This window comes from Lactuca saligna, chromosome 1, assembly GCF_052625555.1.
Source record: "Lactuca saligna cultivar CGN05327 chromosome 1, ASM5262555v1, whole genome shotgun sequence".
NCBI classification, from domain to species: domain Eukaryota; kingdom Viridiplantae; phylum Streptophyta; class Magnoliopsida; order Asterales; family Asteraceae; genus Lactuca; species Lactuca saligna.
In genome coordinates, this window is record NC_136417.1 from 28,439,813 (window position 1) to 28,464,683 (window position 24,871).

At 33.4% G+C, this 24,871-nt stretch overlaps 3 non-coding genes across 3 annotated transcripts; all 3 read left to right on the forward strand.

Annotated features, from left to right (window-relative positions):
* The first annotated feature begins 3,673 nt into the window (after window positions 1-3,673).
* TRNAR-UCG (transfer RNA arginine (anticodon UCG)) lies at window positions 3,674-3,747 on the forward strand. Its single transcript has one exon. It is a non-coding gene; the product is annotated as a tRNA-Arg (tRNA).
* A 108-nt stretch (window positions 3,748-3,855) lies between these two features.
* Window positions 3,856-3,929, forward strand: TRNAR-UCG (transfer RNA arginine (anticodon UCG)). The gene has a single exon. It is a non-coding gene; the product is annotated as a tRNA-Arg (tRNA).
* A 2,535-nt stretch (window positions 3,930-6,464) lies between these two features.
* Window positions 6,465-6,548, forward strand: TRNAL-CAA (transfer RNA leucine (anticodon CAA)). The gene has a single exon. It is a non-coding gene; the product is annotated as a tRNA-Leu (tRNA).
* The last annotated feature ends 18,323 nt before the right edge of the window (window positions 6,549-24,871 follow it).

Genomic DNA, 24,871 nt, shown 5'->3' on the forward strand with positions numbered 1-24,871 from the left:
TATATACATATATACTTCATGTACTCATTTTTTCACTTATTATGTCAAAAAAATATTTATTTTAATTTACATCATTTTGTTATTTTCATTGATGGAGGTTTTGGAGGTAAGAATTGGGTTGTAGAAGATACCCATAATAAAAAAAAGTTTAAAAAATTCTGAGAATCAATACAGGGAATGATCAATATATATCTATACGTAGACGCTGATAGACTTGGAAGTGGAACTCAATGATTAGGTTTCTGAAAAGTGTTAGTAGGTTGTTAACAAATATTAGGTTGTTCAAAAAAGGGACAGAAACAGAAGTGTAAATGATCATAAATTGACATTATACCATTTGTTTACCACATAAATAATCAAAGGAAGGTATCAGAAACAGAAAGAGAAGATGATAAAAAAAGATATTGTACAACACATAAACTGACATTAGTGAACAAAATTTTGTTTTATACTAACCATATGGATTCAAATGTGTGAATGCAGATGGTAGTTTGCACAGATGGAGAAGAAGTATCGATTGATAGCTCTGAAAATGTCAATAGAGAATAATTTAGGGGATCGATTGCATTCCTATCATGTTGGAGTTATTTTTGGTAAAAGATAATGTGATTGAATTATCAATAACTGATATCATATCTTTATACTTATTTTATGTACAAAATTCAAACGTAAATATAATGCTTTCAATGATAGAATGTTGGAGTATTAAAATTGATTTGCTGATTAATAGGAGATGAAGATGTCGATGTTTGACTGCAAGAAATGGGCGGGAAAAGCAGGCAGAACATAGGTGTGGAAGTGACACGTGGCAAGAAGGTGGAGTAAAACAGTGACATGTGGCGTTTAAGGAAGGTTTTTATTAAGCATGGAGATGACACGAAGCTTGAAAGCTAAGTCATCCCTAGTTACATCCATATCAAATATGAAGGTAATATTTGGTGCTGTCATTTATCTGCCATAAAAGAAGAAAAAATAAAAATTAATTAAATAAAAGAAAAGATAAGCACATATGTATTCTATGACATGTAATTTTTCTGCTCTCATAAGAAAGAATTAGAATAATAAAACTAAATTTTATGTGTGACTTCATACTTCGGTGTCAATAAGAAATTTAGACTACTACAAATTGTTGTAAGATATTGAAACTAACTTTGCATATGAAAAGTAGTCAAAGTGTTATTATTTACTTGCATAAAGAAGTCCAAATTGTTAAAAGAAGTATACTTTTAAACTATATAAGACAAAAGAAAGCATTATTGCCAAAATTTTGTAACACTATTTCTTTTGTTTATTTTCATACTTCCTTTTCATGGGATCTTGATGTTTTGCCAAAATTACTAAATTACAAATAAAGGGGCAAAAAAGTCATTGGTGAAGGTCAGATTGAAGAGTTTCATATCATATGTAATCAATATCAATAGTAAATAATGTTTGCGAAAATGAAATTATGAAAATCTATAAATATGAAAATTGTAGTCAAATTAATTTTGTTTTCAAACTTAATTGAATGAAGAAAGCATTATTGCCTACTTGTATAGGACAACCCCACTTTCTTTCATGAATATTTATTTTCCTACAATTAGTTTGCATATTATAAACAAAATAGTCCATAGAGAAAAAAATATCAAAATATATTCACTGCCTCAACAAATACCGCCATTTTATCTCAATTATTAAGAATGGAGATGAAGATTTGGATAAGCACATATGTATTCTATGACATGTATTTTTTCTGCTATCATAAGTCTTTAATTTATTCAAATATGGTTCAGAATTATAATTATTTAAATATCATGGTGTAGCAAAACAATCATTCGTGAAAGTCATATTGAGGAAAAAAACTGCACCGCGAGTAAAAAATTATACACAATTAATTTATGTTCGATTTTAATGTATAGTGCAATATAAGATCTTAAAGTTCATTACAAAGTAGTTTTAAAGTTCATTGCTATGATTGGTAAAACAATCATATGTTTGTATTAAAAAAGAAAAAAAAAATAAGTATAAGCATGAATATGATGCGAATGAAACATACAAAGAGCAACACACATAGATATATCGACATACTTGTTTCTAGGATGCTATATGAAATTTGTAACATAAGGAGAAGAAGATAAAAAAAAAATAATAATAAAAGAAAGTATGATTATTTTGTTTTACACTAACCTGATGGATTGAAATGTACGATAGAAGATGGTACTTTGCACTTTGTAGAGATGAAGAAGCAGAAAGTCGTCAAAACATATAAAAATATTTAAGGGTTCGGTATTTATAAATGCAATGAATAGGAGAAGAGAATATTCGAATCGTGATTTAATTCCTAATTTGATGGCTATATATTTGGTAAAATATCAATTAATTCAAAACCATTGTTGATTATATGGGATATGAGGAGATATGAAATTGAAAATTGAAAATTTGTTTGAATGTAGGGACAATAACGTAACCAAAGAGCTAATTTTTAGGATATGATATACATTACTGAAGTAGGAAATGAGCGGGAAAAGAAGTGAGAATAGAGGCAGAAGAATGACACGTGGATTGTTGGGGGTTTAAGGAGGGGACAAGTGGCATTTAGGGGAGGCAATTATTAGGAATGGATATATATATATATATATATATATATATATATATATATATATATATATATATATATATATATATATATATATATATATATAACTTGATATCATGACTTAGTCACTTTACTCATATATATAACTTGACGAGAAAATAAAAAAATCAACCCTAAATGGCTTCGGTTCCAAAACAGATCAACATACAAACCTAATAATAACATTGGATTGAAAAAAAATTTGGTAATTTTGGACGGAAACCCAAAATTTTGAAATATTTTTGAACCAAAAACAAAATCAAACATAATTAATCCGTGATTTTATTCCCCCCAATTCATTTATTTATTTTTATTTGTTTAAACCGGTCACCTCCGTTAGCATGCTGACCAATACAAATTGTTTTTGATAATATTTTTCCATGATGTACTCATTTGTAATGGGCCATACAACATTGGTCCATACACAAGAATACAATACAATAAAAATATACTATACAATACGTCTAACATCCTCCCTGGAGGCGGCCGCAGTCGAAACGGGAGATCATGAGAGAACGATCAGATTGGATATGAGATCGAGAAATAAGGAGGAGGGTGTAGCCATTTGCTGAAGATTCCGATATACTGAGATGACGACAAGACATGTAAAACACGAATCTATCCCATGGCAACCTTGTCGCGCACAAAGTGAATGTCGATCTCTATGTGTTTGGTGTATTGATGTTGAATCAAATCGGTAGACAAGTATACAACATGCACATTATCATAATAAACTAGAGTAGCATATAGTGTTGGATACAGAAGCTCACGTAATAGATTACGAAACCAACATATCTCGACAACAACATTCACATCACCACAATATTAAGATTCGAAACTGGATTGAGAAATATTATCTTGTCTCTTTGAGGACCAAGAGAGAGGGTTATCACCAAGAAAAATAGAGTAGCCGGAGGTGGATCGTATGGTGGAATGACATCCAACCCAAACTTTTTGTATCCAACATTCACAAATTTTTTAAATTAGATGTTTTTAAAAAATCAGCAAAAACTTTTTGTATGAGATAATTACATCTTTATCAAACTGTTATATCAATTCGACCGCATAGCGCAGTGGATTAGCGCGTTTGACTTCGGATCAAAAGGTCGTGGGTTCGACTCCCACTGTGGTCGCTTAATTTTTTTCTTTTTTTTTTTTGTTATTGTGGCAATTCGGCTGATTAGGTATTGAGCCGAGTTACAATCTGTGATTATTAATAGTACCGTATTATCAGTCAAAATGACCGCATAGCGCAGTGGATTAGCGCGTTTGACTTCGGATCAAAAGGTCGTGGGTTCGACTCCCACTGTGGTCGTTTTAAATGTTTTATGTTTTTTGTTATTGTGGCAAATCGGCCGAATAGATAATGAGCCGAGTTACAATCTGTAATTTTTAATAGTACCATACTATCAGTCAAAACTCAAAATGGCTTGTGTTTATTCTTCAACAATTTTTATAAATTTGTAAATATGTAATCTATAAAAATAGCTGTAAAGGTTATACTAAGAATTTAATTTGTTTGAAATGATTAATTTTAAATATATAAACAATTAAAGACCCGCTAAATATATGTTTACTCATATCACGCTTTTACCCATCTTGTTTGTTTCATTATTAGCTAGGCTTTAAAAATCCGTCCTACTCATTAAATACTCAAAGTTATCACATCTCTATTCAAAAATTTACTTAGATACACGATCTATTCAAAAATTTACTCAGATACAGGATATGGGTAGGAAGTTTTCCTATTTTTTATGCATCACATCATTATTTCTCTCACTTTTCTTTCCCTTACCTAGGTTCTTTCACTATTTTTTTTTTTTTTTTTTTTTTTTTTTTTTTTTTTTTTTTATAGCTATTTGAAACAAAAAAAAAATTAAAAATAAACAACCAATAGGAAGAAGAGTGAGAACGCGGCATCCCCACCCTCACCCTCCTCCTTGTGCTCCCTTCCCCGCACCGACGATGCGGCGTTCTGCACTGCGGTGTTCCGCACTGCGGGACTCTTCACGTAGCCTTCCCCGCATACGATAGTGTCCGGCTTTACAAATTAAAACTAAAACTTTGCCCAAAGTTTGTCCACATTCCAACATAATGCATATAAAGTTTTTGCATTTGGACAATAAGTTTCCATCATAAATGACAATTGCCTGGATTTGCAACTTATTAACTGGTTAATTAACGTAATAAATAAATCTTATTTCAACATTAATGGCTCATGTGTCTTTGTCTTAAAAATAATAAGAATAAATCCCAAGACTATCTTTCAAATGCTGGAAAGATAGATGATTTATTGATTTTTTTTGAAACCGACGGAATTATTATTAAAATCACTGCCTATCAAGCCATAAGGCAGAGCAAAAAAACAAAACACATTACAAAATGTTTAAAGGGTAATAACACCAATTTTCCCTATTACTATTCACAAAACTCCCTATTTTTAATCCAACTAAACACCGTTGAGAGAATTATATCCTCCAACTTAGAAGGGAAAATGCAAGTCTTATTGAAGACTATATCATTTCTAGCCCGCCAAATACACCAAAGGTCTCAATGCTGGAAAGATGGATGATTTTGGGTTCAAACATCATTTATAAATGCTATATATTTACCTTCAATTATTTATTCATATTTTGGATGTTGTATTTGTTTCAAATTTCAAATGAATATGACACTATATATCATTAATATAGTTGTTAGAAATATTATTATATAATCTTATTTATTATGATAGTTTTGGTATTGCTCTCAAATATTGTGTAATCTTATTTATTATAGGTGTTGGGCAAAACTGAGACAACCAACAGAAGTGGAAGACTAGATTGAGACATAAATATTTACTAACATTGACTAATGACTACAAGTTTTGTTGGTCGAACACTTGATGGTAAGCCGCACACTATGTTTCCAAAACAAAGTTGACATGTGAGATTTTGATAGTAATAGAATTATCCGTTTTTTAAAACACCTGTTCGAACATGCTTATATAGTGCCTACTGATTTTGTATATGGTCATTAGCAAAATTGGAAGATTCACTATCGGGAGAATATAAAGAGAAGAGAGGTAAAATGAAAGACCTTGTTTCACTCTATATTGATATGCATGTGGGTATTTCATAAAATTATAGAAGCTTGCAAAACATTTATAAAATGTGGTATTTTCATGAAATATTTTTTGATACATACTGGATATAAGTGATTATGTGCTTATTGTAAAACAAGAAATACGTTTAAGATAAATTTTTGGAAAATATTTGTTATGTTGATATAAAACTAATTTTTGTAAAATGTATGTTGTGTTGGTATAAAACTGTTTTACAAAAGTAATGAACCATGACAACTTTTTTTCCTAAAAATCATTTTATTGTCATAAGTAGATCGGGTAATTGAGATATCATGTGTGAATTTCATAGATGGTCTCTAAGATTTTTCAAATTTACATATTTCATTTGATTTTATAGGTTTGATTTTTGTTTGTGTTTTTGGGTTTGATTTGACATTAGTTGTTGGGTTCTTTCTGGGTTTGAATCTCGTTTGTTTATTTTGGTTTGATAATATGGTTTTGATTTGCATTTAATTACCTAGGTTTGAGTCTTTTAGTTTGATTTTCTAGATTTGATTTGTCATCATCCGCGAGTATTTTTTGGATTTGATATTTTGGACTATGATTTGCAGACTTGATGATAGTTATAGTGAGTCAATTGCATATGGTTACAACCTAAATACTAGTTTGTATTCAAATTTAAACGTTACAACTTAAAATTCAAACAGCGATCTCTAATAAGAATAAAGAGAAACTAAGCCTGATTGGATTGATTTTATACACTAATGTCTTTACTAAGTCATAAGAGTCAGGATGGCCGAGTGGTCTAAGGCGCCAGACTCAAGTTCTGGTTCTCGTGAGAGAGCGTGGGTTCAAATCCCACTTCTGACAAATAATAAATTTTTTTAATGTGTCATCTTTTACTTGCATTTTCTAGTTGCCTTGATTTCGTCTTGTACAATCATAGTTTCATTTTTCTAAAAATCTGTGCTGTTCTGTCTAAATCACTCGACATACTTAGACAACAAAATCATCATATCTATCAACGAAGCTTCCAATTCATATGTGTCATCGTTTTCGTGTGATCATCTTTGTTTGTTAAAGGAAAATTGTATGAATTCCAGTTGCATTTGCAAAAATTATATGTGAATCTTTCCAATGATCCATAATTTTTTCTTTTTTCACAATAACACCGATCGATCAGAATATAATTTCCAATTCATCTTCACCGTTAAATTGCTCTTTCGTTATCTGTCACAATTTGCATCTTATTTGAATGTTACACGATGTACTTGACTAAAGTTGTGAGGGGCATTAGGTTTATCGATATCCAGGTAGTAATTTTCTACGAAGAAATTCATTGTTATCGAACATTGAACATGTTCCATTTCGTAACGTTTAGCGAATTAACACTCTGAATCTCATATATTGTGTTGCTAATTGTTGACTTAATTTTGTTTGAAGAAACCTATGGATATTTTGTTGCCAGTTGTTATGGAACAATAAACAGGATTCATCTTGTGCACTGAAACACATAAAACTTAGTTGCCAATTATTGATAAACGTTGCATCATTACATGTATTTACCATTTGCGTCTAGAAATGGATCATTAATGCTGCTGGTTTACACAGGTGAGGGCTTGAAACACATTGATCATGGTATTGGATGCCTTTTCCACGATGGAACTGATCAACTGTAAGCTGCCCCCTCATCATGCATCCACCACTTGTAACGTGTAAAAATCAACCTTTTTTCCACGCATTAATGACTTGTACAATAGGAAATGGGTGTCATTGATTAGGTAGATTTGTAAGTGGGTATGAATTTAATGAAATGGGACCAAGTATTCCCTTTCAGACGATAGATAAAATTAGCAATTGGTCAGTATGCTTGTTTTGAAGCACATGCCTTGCTGCTGCAATTGTTCCTGGACCTTTTTTTTTCATTCATTCAGAAGTCAGATGAATATCAGTATATCACCTTTGACCTTTTTTTTCTTACATATGAACAGGGAAATATGACAGACTCTGAAAATGATGTTCTTTTTATAGAGGATTTTCTTTGACAGATTTTGATAAAAAAGGATTGGAGTTAAAGAATTCACCTAAAATTTAAAGAACAACAACAACAAGAGCACAAAGAGGAACAAATACTCAGGGAAAGAACAAACAAAAATCCCAAAAAAGATTCAAACAAATAACTGACAATTGAAGATCTAAAATGTCTATCATGTCTAGAATAACCTTGAGTCCTTGACCACCTTTTATCATACAGCTTTTGTTTTGTTCTCTTAAACGATAGTACTATTTTTCATCAAATAAATTCACCAGTATTCTTTTTATTGTCTATAATTGCCACTTGTGGGTAAGGATTCGATTTTCTTTTTAAATTAATAAATTCAACTAATTTCTTTTATTGTCCTACAATTGCCACATTTTCTTGTGGGTAACGATTCAATCCTCCTTTTCATTAAATAAATTCACTAATTTCTGTTTATTGACCTATAATTGCCACATTTTCTTGTGATTAAGGATTCAATCCTCAGTATAAGGTTACAGTTTCCGGTTTATTTACTTTTTGGTTAAATGTTTTTGGTTCTCCTCCTCTATGCTGCTCTCTACCCCTCTTGTATCCTCTCTACACCTCCCTCTACCCCTCTTGTTTGCCCTCTATGCCTCGTATGTTAAAACTCGTTGTGAACAATTATGAAACGCATAAAAGCTTTTATAATATAATTATTTTAGATGATATTATTAACAACCCATCCAACTACCAACTTTTTTCTATCCAGTTACAAATTTTACCTCAGTTAAATTGGAGACAGGTATTTGAATTTGAATAATGAATTCTCATTAGCTAAAATGTCTAACAAATCTAGACCTTGACCACATTTACTATAAAGTTTTTTTTTTTTGTGTTGCTCTCTTTAAAGATAGTAACATAGTAAGTACTACTTTTTTATTAAATAGATTCATTAATTTCAATTGAATGATGTCTTATAATAGGTGACATTTTTTTCTGCTAGCAACCATTACAAAATACGAGCAACATTGATTGATATTGGTTTACACAATTCCTCAATTTATTAAGGATATTGATTCAAATAATCATTATAAATATAATAAGATTTTCAATAAAAATAACCATTTTTTTGTGTTTTGTGAAAATGGTATTGTCCCAATGTTTTAAAAATCAGGTTGAACCAGGAACCGGGGAAATAAACGGTTCAACTATCACCGGTTTTATGTTTATTTCTGAACTGGTCGAACAAGACAGTCGGTTTTTACAAAAATCTGGTTGAACCGGTTAAATTAAACCGTTAAACCGGTTAAATTGAATAAAAATACATGGTATTGAAACATTTTGTATAAAAAACTTTGATGGTTTTTTCACATCTATTAAGATTTTCCTGAATAAAACACATGATAAATATTATGAAGTTTTTTGATGTGTAATTCATCTAGGATTTTTTTAATGTTTGTGGATTGATGTAAAACTTATGGTTATATGTTATTTTAATGTATTTAGATTATCCACAACTTGTTTTTATGTGTATTTTTAATGTTTGAACCTGTGGACATCAAATTCTTGATTTATGTATGTATATATGTATATGTAGGAAAATATGAAAAAAAAAATATAACAATTATAGAAACCAGTTTACTCGGCGGTCGAACCGGTTAAACCGTTTGTACCAGAAAACGATCACCATATCGATTCAACTAAAAAACCGATTTTTAAAACATTGCATTATCGTAAATTGTCATTTCAGACCTGTTCTAATAGAGTGGATTGACCAAAAATCTCTAATGCAACACATTTTTATTAAAAGTTCTCTTCACTTATGTCTTAAATATATATATTTTGAAATGTTTCACTTATGTCTTAAATATCTATTTTGAAATGTTTAATCGTGACTATGTTTTAATCAAATGTGTGCAAGAGTTTATATGTATATACTTCCCTTTGATATTTATTTATTTTTCATTTTTATTTAACTTTTTTTTGTTAAATTTTAGTAAATAATCAAAGTATTTTCTCAAAAATTTGAAATTATTCATTAGTTTTCGGATCTGTTATTAAAATTCCGGAGTTTTTCTCTTCCAAAATCCATAATTTTGGACCAAAATGAACTCTTTTGACACAAAAATACTTTTGACTTGAGTGGTCCGGAATTAGAGGTGTTAATAAAAACCGAAACCAAATAAATTGGTCGGACCGAATAAGGTTCAATTTAATTGGTTGAGCTTAGTCGATTTAGTTTTTCGTAAATTGAAATTCTGAAGCCTTATTTGGTTTGGTTCACTTAGCATTTTCACCATTCAATTTAACCAAACAAACTGATTAAGACTTTAAAGTTATAAACCTTTTTACTTTCTAATTTTAAGTATACATATACATTCTATAATAGATTAAGGGCATCCACAATGCATTGAACTCTATAGAGTTTAATGGAGTGCCTCATCATCATTCACTATTCCATACAACTCTATTCATTTTTATCCCACAATGCATTAAACTCTACAAGTTCAATGGAACATATTAAAAGAATATTTATTTAAAGATTTAAAAACTTTCATTTTTCCCATTGAAGAGCTCAATGGTCATTGAACTCCAAATCCATTGAATACCAATGTAACATTTCACTATGGTGGAGTTGTATCTATTGAATGATAAATAGACATGCCATCTCATTCAACTCTACCATTAAACTTCCCATTGTGGATGCTATAATAAACAATTGATGTGTTACCATAAATAATGACAATCATTATGGATGATGTTTGGTGTTCATCTACTTCTAATCTTGCGCAAGAAAGACTGTCAATTGTGTGCACATTCGTGATTTAAAATTGAAGGACCACCACATCAAGCACAACTATTATTATTATTATTATTATTATTATTATTATTATTATTATTTTACTATTTGACTTCTATAAGGATGAATGGAGTGGTATTGAGCTCTTCCAGCTCCACCTCAACTCCACCAAGGAAGAAAAGGGGGAAGAGGGAGGAAGAAGAAGCAAGACTCGGCTTGCCATTGCCGAGTTGTTCTTCTGATCTTGGCATTGCCGACTGCCGAGTTCAACCCAGTGTTCGCTGAGTCATTGTCACCTCTGATGAGGGTGTGTTGAGTCAACTCTGTGCAGCCTAATGGACAAATTAAATGATTATTGGCTTTGGGTTTTTAGAAACCTTCACCACCTTACAAATATTTTTGTGTAGGATAGTGTACAAAGCAAAGTTCAATGGACGGTATATATCATGGTAATATATAAGTTTGTTAACAATATTTATTGAAAATCATTTTAATGTAAGAGAAATATAAGTTTGCTATTTGTATTTAACCGTAAACTAACCAAACAGAAATTGCATTTTTTTTATTATACCATATTTAACCGTAAACTAACCAAACAGAAAATCATACTTTTGATTATATCATATTTAAGGTCAGAAATTGCATTTTTTTTAGACAAAAAGGAATGAACAAAATTGACCCCTCAAGAAAAAAAATCTTTTTAATTTGTTTGCCATAAAGATTATAGACTAACACTGTAAGTTCGTGAGAGAGGGACCTCCTTTTGATCACTGGTCCATGGACCTTAATAACCTCATTCTCCTCATCATCATCATAGAAAATGGTCCTACAAAGTTTGTTAGTCATGTCCAATCTTGTCCCGTGTTGGTAAAAATAAAAAGATAGGAGGAAAATGAAACAAACAAGTAGAAACAAATTAAACTACGTTATTTTTCATTGACTAAGTCCACTAGGAAACATTGATCATTACATCTAAATAGTACATGCTTCAATCAAACCGTTAATCCCTTGTTGAAAACTGTAGACGGGACAGCAAAACGAGCTGAAAACGATCTCGAAAGATCATCGAAATCATTCACCATCAACCCCTGATCAAAATTCTGTGCATACTCACACGGATCATAACTAAACTGCGTCGTATTCAAAACTCCATGCACTTTCTTCTTCCTTTTCTTCTTCTTCTTCTTCTTCATCTTCTCTTTCTTGATTTTCCCCCACAAAATTCTCCAAATGGGCCCTCCTTTCAAACCCATATTGATACTCACGTGGATGAACACGTGGTAGTGGCCGTTCTTGTATTGACTCCGGCAGCCGGAGTTGCACCAGCCGACAGTGGCTTCCATGGCTAATTTATAAGAAGTTAAATGGAAAATTGAAATGGGTAGAAACTAGAAAGAGGAAGAACTAAAAGACACTAGTAACCAGTCCCCCTTTAATGTGTGCTTTTGTAGATGAGTGGATGTGCATATATGGCTCTTTATACTGATTTAGGAATGCTTTTCTGTGGTTGTTCTTGTCGTAGATATATAGTACTATATGTTTTTTTGTATATAATTGTAAGACTTTGGATATAACGTAAAAGTCATGGGGTTTAAATAACATTATTTTTTATCCATTATTTAATACTTTATCACCATCACCATATGCTAATAAACTAATGGTAAAAAACAAATTATTCCATGATTATGTCTTTAGGGTTAACGTATAGATAATTACAACATTAATTAATATGATCAATTAAGTACATTTCATGTCTTGTAGATAACTTTTTGTTGTTCATTTTAGGTCAAGTATAATGGTGGCTAGTCTATTTGGCTAAAAAAGAGGTTCTAATTCAATCCTTAAGATATATTTCTTCCGTTCCAAAATTATTGTCCCCTTGCTATTTTAGTTTGTTCCAAAATTATTGTCCACTACCAAAAATAGATATACTCTTTTACCATATTACTCTAACATTTATTAAAGTAAACTGGAATAATTATTTTCCATTGTTTTTAGAAAATGGCAAGATTATCATTTTACTCAAAAAGACAAAGTCAAATTATTGTTTTTCTTAATTTATGTGTTTTTTATCAGTGGACAATAATTCTAGGACGGAGGAATACTAACTTGCTGTTTAAAAAAAAACGAAGATAAATACCTTGTGTTTGATTTGGATGTATATATTTTCAGCAATTATTTAGACATAAAGAGGTCTTACATGACTATACTGTTTTGTCATGTTCTCGAGATCTTTATTTTTCTTGTATCTTGTTATTATAGACATTTAATAAGGTTTGTGAATAGTTTATAAAAGATTATATGCAAAATATTACCTCATCTTTGTAATAATGTATTTTTTATCTTGAATTTTAATCCTAGTTAATTTGTATCTTTTGTTTATATAGAATCGTAGCCTTGGTTTTCGGAACTTGTTCTCTTAAAAATATGATTAAAAGAAACTTTATTACATAACATATAATTAAAATTTGTATTTTATAAAAGCAGTTATATCGTAATTTTTCTAAAATTAAAAATCTAAGACAAATATAATTAGAAACCAACAAAGTGAAAAAAACTAACGAAGAAACAATACCATTCACAGCTGGGGAATAAAAGTGTGAAAATGTGTTAGGAAACTGTAAACCAACAATGAACAAGACTCTAATGAAGCGGAAAGAAATTAGTATACCTCATTCAGTACTTTCGGTTTTATATCGATGCAAGCACTAGTTGTAAATGTATGTCTATTTAGGTGGTAATGTAATTTAAGATTCATTCCCCATGCTTTAATTTAAGAGACGTGATCGATAGAGTTGGATGGAGAAATGGTCCCAATGGAATTCTTGCAATTTAAGATTTAATATAAATGTATGTCTATGTAGGTGGTAATGTAACAAAAAATGAATCAAAATATATTAAAAATAACAACGTTTAAATTTGATTAAAAAAGATTTGGAATGTTAGTAGGAAATTGGTGATCTAAATAGATAACTTGACTCAGAACGAAGTGAAGAAATCCGAATCACGCTTTTATAAGGCTAAGTGTTTGAAGTAGGCTAAAGGCAGTTAGGCCTAAAATCGTACACGAAAAACACCTATCACGTGGGGGTGCGGGGTGCAGACACCTATTTAGTATTACAAATATTCTTGTATAGAGACCCGACCCAATAATTATGATTTTCACAATTAGAATCTATAGAAGAAGGGAGTTAAAGAGGAATACTCATAAGTGTGCTAAATATGCAAGATGTGTGAATACTTAATGACCTTGTTTCAATTGCATATGCATCCGCAATCGAAGATAATATTGGTTCAGACGAGCCAAGATCATATAAATAGACTATTGCAAGTAAAGAAAAATTAGATTAGTTAGTGGCAATAAATGAAGAAATGAGCTCTCTAGAAAGAATGAAATATGAGATCTAGTATCGTTTATTACAAAAGGAGCAAAATCGGTAGGATGCAAATAAGTATTTAAAAGGAAAAAAGGAACTACAATGGTTCAATCAGAGTGATTCAAGGCATGGCTGTTAGCAAAAGGGTTCTCATAAAAGGAAGACATTAACTATCATGAAATTTTCTCGCTTGTTGTGAAGCACAAAATTGGCCATGGTGAGTGCATTTAATTTGCAGCTTGAACAACTTGATGTCAAAACTTTATACTTACATGGTAATTTAGAAGTAAAGATTTACATTTCTCATCTAGAAGGGTTCATTGATGCCAAGAATATCAAGCATGCATGTTGAAGAAATCTCTTTACAGTTTGAAACAATCTCTAAGACAATGGTATAAAGTGGTTGATTTTTTTGTCGACTTCTAATGGTTATGATCAAAACTAATTTGATAATTGTGTCTACTTGAAAATTTGTCTAATGAATCATACGTATATTTGTGCAAGATACATGTAGAGTCCTTAGTTGATACTCAAAAATAGCTCTTATGGAGAGAACGATGACTCCAAAATATATAGAGACGTATGTGAACATGTCACACCGATGGTTGTGTCAAGCCACACGGATACTAGATGCCGAATTTTGAGCCGTTAGTTGACTCTCCAAAATAGCTCTTATGGAAAGAGGGGGCACTCTAAACATATATAGAGACATAAGATTATGTCGTACTGATGTAGGATACGCTAACACTTTATTGCTATATGTAAATGACATTTTGATTGTAACCAAGAATATGGTTGAAATTAATAACTTGAAACCATTACTAAAAATGACTTTGAGATAAGGCTAATAGGAATACACCCATCGCAGATGAGGTGACGGGAACACCATACCCTCTCGTATGTGGTGTGCGGTGAAGTCATGAGTTTCACCTCACCTTTGTGTGTGTGTGTGTGTGTGTGTGTTAGTTTAGAACTTCTAGTTACAAAGAATGTGAAATCTACCTCGATAGGTTAAGTGAACATTCTTGTTGCAAATACAACAAAAAGTGTCATCCAAACTCCAAACATACTAACTTTAATGCTATCATCCATTAAATCCCTCTGATCCAGAAAAAAACAAGAAACATGATGATTAATGGAGTGTCTTTGAATGAAAAATAGTAATGATAAATGAAAATGGTTTCAAAAGAGGTGTTCAAGAAGAAGTGAGGGGATGATGAATGTCAAAATACCAACTTCCAAATTCCTATAATAAAGTCTTATTTTTGATTGTTTAATCATACCAATAAGAATTCACAAAAATATGTTCTCTTTTTCACTTTTTATGAAAAAAATGATTTATTACCATTACCTTTTTTGAATACGAGACTAGTAAGGGATGCAAATTGTAACGTCCAGAAAATACCAAAAATTTTAGTTTTCAACCACCAAAAACTATTCAATCATTTGTTCAAAAGACAATCAAAGTGTAATGCATTCTCAAATATCAGAGAAAAATCATAAATCAATAATGCGGAAAAAAACACCAGGGGATGCAGTGCAATCAAGTTGGACCATTCCCTTTGGAACTAGAAGTACCTAGAACATTTAAAACATAAAACCATAAGCACAAAGCTTACTAAGTTCCCAAAAATACCACATAACCAATATGGTATCGGCTCAACATACATAACGGGCCTCACTCAACATATATAACGGGCCCTGCCCAACATACATGTAAGAGTCACATAGACAATCTAGCGTCCTACACGATATAGTGAGAAGTCTCACCTCACACTCGAAGTCGAATAGGCTACAACTCGTACAGTTTGAAGGTTGGTGCTACATACCACCTAAACAACTATATAATGTCAACATCTTAGTCTACTAACCAAACTACTAATTTGACCAAAAGTCAACCATGCCAAAGTTAGTGGTCAAAGTCGACGTAGAAGGTTACCACACTGTGGGCAACCAATGGCCACATCGTGGCAGTTAAATGACAAATCAGTCGTGTAAACCTCATTCACTACGTCGTGGCTTCTGCTCCTAGACAACTTAATGGATTAAACCCTTAATTCCTTAACACCTTTGCTCTAACTTTCTAGAAATCTTCTTGGGACCCTAATCGCTCATAAAAATATAAACTTAATGGACATGCATGACCCCTGCATGTCCTTCAACCATACTAGGTCAAATGATAAGAAAAATGAACTAAATCCCATGCATGGCTCTCAAAACACTCTAACATTCTAGATCAAGAAGATATAATTGTCAAGAGACCTTTGTAAGTCATAAAGTTGCTAAATTTATCAAACATAATTACACAAACTTCGACCATGGACCAAAATATGCTAAATAACCTAAATTTATAAGGAAGGGACCAAAAAGATCAAGCCTTGAAGACTTACAATGGTCCAGAAGATGATCACAAAGATGAGATAAGATGCTTGCTGGATCCTTGTACTAGAAATCCTCTTCTTCTTCAAAGGCAACCAAATCACCCAAAATGAACTTAAGAGTTTGAAAGCAGGTTAAGGTTTTGATATAATGTAACACTCTGTTTCAAATCGTTTCATAATTTGTGGCCGTGACCCAAAGGATCATAAGGCTTTGAACCTTGGGGAAAGAAAGATTTAGATCCCTTCGGATGTGGATAACGTAGGTTGTGGATACCGAGTGTTCGGTTGGTGCTTTGGAACTCGAGGGTATATCAGTAAAGTGATGATGTGGGCCTTTCATGAATTATGGATTTATGTTCAGAAGGTTTTAAGGCAAAGGAGAATTTTTAAGATTATAGATCTTCTCATTACCTTTCCATGGATATAAGGATCGTCAAAATCAGACGTAGAACAAAGAAGTGATGGACTTTGGAAGTTAGGCGGTTTTGGGGCTAAGTCTAGTATGTTGCGTGTATATTGAGTATGTCGGGCATACTACGGTGGGTGATCGCGGATGGTCCATGGAGTACGTTGGGCATTCGTGGAGTATGTTGGGTGTACCTAGAGTACGATGGGCGTACTCTAGTCAGGTGTAAACCCTAATGTTGAGCCTTTGGACCCTATTTAAACATCATTAACTCTTGGAACCCTCCCTATATCCAACCTCTATCCCCCCTTAACCTGTAATCTCAAAACCCCAGCCTTCCTTTAAGTATTCTTGAGCCTTTTGAGTGATTTGAAGTGTTTTTGGTGCACATTGAGGAGGAATGAGCTCAATGAAGAAGTGTTGGTTAGCTTGGAACTTGTAGATCCAGATTTGGTTCATATTAATCTACCTTTTGGAGGTATAAAGTGTAACACCCCGACCTTCAGGTATTCTCAAATTCATCCCTTGGTTTTAAATTATGTCATTTTGGTCCTTGGATTAGAAAGAGGTAGCCCTAAGAAGCCTTAGTTGCAAGATGGTAATTTTGGGGCAGGTAGTGTACGCTAAGCGTACATATGAGTATGCTGGGTGTAATCATGTCCGAGTGAAACCCTAATTTTTAGGGTTTGTAGGGGTCTTTAAGCACCTTTATAGCTCATTTACCCTCACCTTTCCAGCCCCCAATCCCTTGAGTCGTTCTTGGCAAACCCTAACCCCATAAGAGTGTATTTTGAGCTAAAAGTGTGTCCTTTGTGTGCTTAAGGAAGAACGAGTTGGATCAAGGAGCTTAGAAGTTGGTAGCTTTTTGTGGTTCTTCTTGTCTCAAAAGTCCAATTTTTATGCATGATTGGTTTTGGACATTTTGGGTTGTCCTTTTAAACCCTAGGAAGGGTTCTAATCCATAAAAATGTGGTCCCTTTAACTAGTTTGGCTCTATGCAACTTGTAGAAGGTCTTAATGGATTAAGACCTTGTGTTAAGGACTTTATGGACGTGTAGAGTCATAAAGTTGGAAGCTTTATGACTCTAGTATGCCTCTGGACCTTGGATCTGAAGTGGGAGCTTAAGTTTTGAAGCCATTAAGCACTTAATAAAGTAAATAGAGTCGCGAGGTTACGCCCCGCGTAAAAGGGAGTACGCCCCGCATACTCGGTCAGCTTCCCCTTAATCAGTCAATGTGAGGCATGCGTACGCTGAGCGTACCTTCAGAGTACGCCTCATGTACTCACATGGAACAACCAGTTTTGACTTAAATCGGTTGAGTTGACTCAGTAGATCTATGGAGCTTGACCATGTTTGACCAAGTTTGAATGTTGAGGGTATTTTTGGGATTTTGATGGAATTGGTCACTTGGTGGATGTAGGCATTAAGTAAAGAGTTGAGATTCGGAGTCGGGCCTTATCAGTTCTGTTTAGCAATGAGGTGAGTTTTCCTCACTATACTTTCGGGTCGAAGGCACCATGTAACGCCCCGTTCCTAGTATGCAATTAATTTATTTAAGTATTTATTTTTGAGTTACTCGACGAGTTGGTAGCCCTAACTCGTCGAATAGATGCCAAAAAGGACACGGGGATTTAAATGGTCTACTCGCAGAGTCCAAGCTTGGACTCGATGAGTAGGTCTACTAGGAGGAAACCCTATTTTCGGGGTTTTGCACCATATTTAAGCCACTTAACCCCCCTTTTGGGCCTCCCTTACCATCCTCCCTGTCCTCCAAAACCCTAATTCATTATGAGCTTCGTCCTTGAGAGAATATTGAGATTTTGAGTGTGTTTTTGTGATATAGAAGAGGGTTGGAAGAGCTTGGAGCCATCAAGCTTGTGGAAGAAGATCAATATCTAGGATTTCATTCATCTTTGGCAACCTTCTGAGGTAAAAAGTTCTTAGCTTGATAACACATAGCTTAGATATTCTTAAGTGTTGATTTATGGGTCTTTTTGACCCCTTTGAGAAGGATAAGTTACTCCCTATGGGTTGTATGCTAAGAAATCCCTCTTTCCTATGATATTTAGCCTCTAGAACCATAAAAGAGGTCTTGAACCCGTTTTTGTCCAAGTCATGGTCATGTTCATGGAAGTAGGTTGCTATAACATTAGTTTGGGTCCATTTGAGGTGTGCAAAGCCATCAAGTTTCAAACTTTATAGAAATGGACCATGGAAACGACCTGGATATATATTTTGTAGCCGTAGAAGTGTGAAATCAGTTGTTTAGGTTAGATCTGCAAGGGACTCAACGAGTTCATATGGGAACTCGATGAGTTGGATGATCTTGTCCCTTTTCTGATTATGTTAGGACTCGGCGAGTTAGTTCGTCTAGTCGTGATGATAAGTAGATTGGGAACTCAACGAGTCATATGGTGACTCGGCGAGCCGAGTCGTGATTCTAGGGTTCTGAGTTCTAGAACTCGAAGAGTCATGAGGCTTACTCGGCGAGTTTGGTCAACCTGGAAAGTTGACCTTGACCAGGATGTTGACTTTAAACAGGGGTAATATGGTCATTTTACCCTAAGAAGGATTATCTGGTTTTGATTAAGTGTTGTTATGGAATTGATAGCCGAATAGTCACCAGAGCAGCAGACAGGGATTCCTCACTTATTTTTTTGGTAGTTAGTCTTGCGAGGTGAGTTCCCTTTCATTAGGAACGGGCCTAAAGCACCAAGGTCGGCCCGTATATGTGATATGTTAGTAGATGACTATGGACGGGGCCCGAATCTCGTAGCAGTCTAGTGTGGGCGGGGCTCGATTCTCATAGTATTATTCGAGTATAGATATGTGATTGTTTGGTAGATATAATTGTTGTTTATGTGATATTTGTATGCATGTTAGTAACGGAGTGTGGGCGGGGACCCAATCTCCTAGACAACGAAGTGTGGGCGGGGCCCAAATCTCCTAGACAGCAAAGTGTGGGCGGGGCCCGAATCTCCTAGGCAGCAGAGTGTGGGTGGGGCCCGAATATCCATGAGAGTGGGCGGGGCCCGTATCTCCTAGTTGTATGATATTGTATGGTATGTGGTAGTTTGGGGAGAATCACTAAGCTTCGTGCTTACAGTTTTCAGTTTTGGTTTAAGGTACTTCCGGTAGCAAGGGGAAGGGCTCGGGGTGATCACATGGCACACACCACAGTTCCAGACTGGGATGTTTAGACTCTAAAATTTTTCTCATATGATTTTGATACAGTGCATGTCACGATGTTTTGAGATACATGATACTTGATTTTCTTTATGACTATGGATGATTTATGGTTTTATTAATGATTTTGAAAATAAAAATTTTGGAATATATTTTTGGGAAGTTTCACACCAAGGCCAACCCATTGGTTTGATAACCTGATATTGTTGATTTGCTGAGTATGGAATAAATATTCATGCTAGTTTTGATATGCTAGTCTGGTGTTTGTAGGGTTACCTGTGATATTGTTTGTTTATCTGTATATGATATTATCTGTTATATGTCGACATATTGTGTAGGTTGGGTTGAGGTTGTACTGCTCCGTACTGTAGCCAATAAACACTAGAGCAAGCCAAATATGAGTTGAGGGTCGGGGATGGCATGCCAAACTCATATTGAGGGCTCATGAGCATTCCAGATACAAGATGAAGACCCGGGAAGGGTATGTCAAACTCGTATTGAGGGCTTAGTATTTTGCTATTTTTTCGCAAAGAACTAAATTACATTGCTATTCTTTTAAAAAAATCCTTACATAACCCACACTTTGTAGGTTATCCTAGACAACCGGACAGGTAAGTTATCGGTGCTAACTCGAGTTGCTATTCACAAAACTAATCGTCTGTCATCTTGCAGGGAAGACACATACTAATTTTATCTTACGCTATCACACAGTGACATATCTATAATGTATGTTGATGAAAGATAGCAGCTCCATCTCTATAGTTAACATAAAAGGGTGATGTAACTCTTTTCGCAAAGTTGTATGTGCTTTATATTTTTAAGTATACAAGTCTACATAACATTGTAAAATTGATACAAACATGAGTTCCTCCAGAATTTAACTTAAAAAGCATAACAATGTATGGTTCGTCGCCTTTGGATTAGGGAGATGAAGGTGTTAATTACACTGAACCAGTCATGAGAAAAAGGTCAATTGAATTCGCTGCTGGAAAATTTTGTTTCTGTATTGGGTTCCTACACTTTAGTTTTAGATGAATGAGAAATACAAGGAACACCATCAAATTTACTACTAAACTCTACAATTTCTTTATTTTATAATTCAGACAATATGAGTTACTTCACATGTTTTATAATAAAGAACAATTGATGTGATTTCATGTAACGCTCCGATTCTCAGGTATTGATTTTGATATAATATTTTTTCTTGACTTCAAGGTCTACTCGACGAGTTGGTTGCCCTACTCATCGAGTAGCAGCGGGTTGGTCCACGTGTTTAAGTGACCTACTCGTCAAGTCCAAGAAGGGACTCGACGAGTAGGAACTGGCGGATGAAACCCTAATTTCCGGGGTTTTGCATCTTATTTAAAGGATCATTGGCCTCCCCAGCCTCCCCTTTATAGCCTCTTTTCATTCCAAAACCCTAATTCGTGTGTGTATGCTATATTGGTGTGTTTAGACTTGGAAGAAGAGTTTTGGTGAGAAAAGCTTGGGGAACAAGTGATTAGAAGCAAGGAACTTGTGGGAATCATAGATCTACTTCAGTGGGCACCCTTTTGAAGGTATTAAGCTGTTATCTTGGCCTTATTTCATCTTAGATCTCATTTGGGTGCACTACTAGAAAAACAACCTTTTACGACGCTCATTGCGCGTCGTAAAAGTCTTAGAGGACGCGTAAATGCGCATCAAGGAAGGCCCTGTCATAAAGAAAGACGACGCGCTTATGCGCTCATTTACGACACGCATTTACGACGCGCGTGTACGACACACAATGCGTATCAAGGAAGGCCTTGTCATAAAGGAAGACGTCAGAGATTCGCGCGTCGTAACCTTACGACGCGCGTGTTAATGACACGCAATGCGTATCAAGGAAGCCCCTGTCAAGAAAGGCCATGTCATAAATGAAGATGACACACATTTTTGCGTATCATAATTTTAAATGTTTAAAAATAATATTATTTATAGATTTACTAATTTTCAAATTAAATTTGCATTTAATGTCTCTAAATAGAAAATAAAATATCATATACAAAAAATACAATCCATTACATAAAATTTAATGTCATACAAATAACTGTTCCATGGAAAGATAAAACAAATATATAGAAGTTGTAACGAAATTTACAAATTAATAGTTCTAATAACCTAATGTGTGCATCTATGTAAACAAGATTTGTGCTGATTTTTTAAAACCCTTGTCATCAAATGCTTCCTTGGCTACAATAGTTGTTTGAACATCTGAAATTTATATATTTTTTTTAACATTTTACAAAATTATATTATATATAATAAGCTTCTCAACACTTGTTATCAAAAAATTAATTAACTCTCACCAGGGTATTGAATTAGAGCTTGAACTCCACCATTTTTGTCAAACATTGCTATCTTTAAAATAGACCCAAAAGCAGAAAATAACTGTTTACAACAAAGTGAGAGAAAGAGAGATTCAAAATGAGCACATGGTCAAATATGAAAAAACATTCATAGTCAGAAAGGTCAAGTTCTTGAATTGATTTTTTTTTGATAGTTCTCCTTGATGGCCGAACTATTCTTTTCAATTTCATCTTCATCAGAATTTCCATCTTTAACCTCGTTATTACCCTGTATTACTCCAGGTAAATGTCCATGACTCCATAAGGATCCTGCCAAAGCTAGTCAAAGTCATGCTATAGAGTCATGAAAAAAAACAATTTAACATCCTACATTACTGAGAAAATAACATGGAGGGGAATTTAGGTAAAATCGTCATTGGGTTTAGGATATATGTAATTATATGTAAACTTACTCATGGGGAAGGGCTATCTGCATATATATATATATATACATTATTAGATGAAGATTTATATATTCTTATTAGGCATGTAAATGTAAATAAGAACTTATGTGTACAATTACTTGTCTTTTCACTGTGATCTATAAACTCATTGGCTTCTTCCACAATATCCAGATATACTCCAAGCAAACTATTTACCTAAAAAAAATAAAAATTTCTTTAATTTATCAAATTAAATCTAAGGATACCACACAAAAAGTCATCTACAAGTTTTATGGATACACAAACAACGAATGCAAATATCTAGCAATAAAGCAGGAAGCAGATACTAGAAACAAAAAAGAATAAATCTTTAAATAATGTGTATTGTGTATATAATTTTACCCTTGATTGCAATTGTGGCCGAGTAATACTCTTTGTGCAATACTCTGCAATGCACTTCAAAAATGACTGGTAATCATCTGAGTTGCTCAATCTTTCCTTCACCTTCTCACGAAGACAAAGCATTTGAGCATGTACATCTTCCAACATACAAAGGGTCAATAAGGACATGAAATCAATTGTTCAAGAGAATGCAATACCTTTATAACAACATCCAGATGGGACTAGTAGATACCTTGATGAAAGAGTTCAACTATAGAGTCTTCAAGAGTACGTGGGGGTTTATTTTGGGAAAAATGATGTGTCACATCACAATATTTATCATCTTGATCATGTTCTCTTTGTTTTGTGTCTTATGATGTGTCTTTTTCTTTCTCACCATGTTCCTTAATCTCTTTATCAGGTATAGTACATGCTTTTTCATGATTTGGATCAGGCTGGTCAATGTTGACTTTGCATTCAGTGTGAGCTGTTGGGAGTAGGTTTTTCTGGGATTTTGTTGTTGTTACAGGGACACGGTAAGGGAACATATCATCAGGTAACCGGATCATTTGAACGAATAGCAATGCTAATCAAGTTAGGGCTCGGCTTGGGTGCAGACATACCTCCATCCATTGACAGTGAAGATGAACATGAAATTGGACTACAATGAATAAATATGATGTATTGAGAAAAAGTGCAACAACCATAGAAAAGAACAATTGCAAAATATGGGGCTTAGATGCTTGATATAGTTTCACTGTAAGTTTGTTTAACTTTAAACAACAAAAGGTAAATGATAATCATTCATTAATATACTTCTGAACATCTTCATCTAAAAAATTCATTCCAAGATTAATTGGCTGTTAACTTTTCCAACCTTAAATTGAACTAGATTTGTCAAATATTCTTGAACGTCATATATGATTAGGATGCAATACCAAGTAAATCAGATTGAAAAAGAAAATAAAAAAAAAACATTATGTTCTTCAGATTATAACCAAATCAGATTACTATAATATAAGCAAATTATAGCAAAAGCTAAAAAAACAAAATACACATTATGCCCAATTCATACAGAGGCGATACCAGCAATCAAGAAATAAGAAACACTTAAACAATATCATTTTATCAAATAAAAGCTACCCTTTAACCCACCTTGTCAGTTTTGCAATCTGTTCTTCTGGAACATTGAATTTAATAAGCACCTCTCTTGCAGCATCCATGCTTAATCTACGAAGATCAGCACCAGTTAATATATTGGTTCCATAAATATAAAACAAAGTAAAGTTAATATATTGGTATTATGGGTAACAAAGTAAAGTAATGAGTAAAATTTCACCTGAAAATCACAGAATAACTTTAAGATGTCTCAAAGTTGGTTGTTGCAAAGAAGAAACTGTTTCAGAAAAAAAAAATAACAATTTTATATTAATACTTTTAAGAGTCACCAGCAAGAATTACCTGTCTTGATGAAAGAGTTGACAGGATAACTTTGACATGAGTATGAACTGTAACAGCTTGCTGTGTGCTTATCTCTGGAATAAAGGACTTATAAAGTTGCTTACTCAAGAAGTGTTGTTGTTTCTTGCTGTGTGCTTATCTCTGCAATGACAGACTGTAGAAAACAAACAATTAACTAAGTGCACATAACAACAATAGGAAATTAAATATATTTTATGAATTATATAATTGAATTAACAAACCTTGCAGTGTGAAAAGAATATACATCCAGGGTGAAGTTCAGGACCAAGAACAACAACTATTTCATTGATGAGGCGACCTACTCCTTGCTGAAGCACAACCTATCCATTCTCTCCAGACAAAAGAATATCTATAGCAAGGCCAAGTATTGCCTAAAAAAGAATGACAGATCATATAATAACTATTATCTCCTAGTCTAGATCGT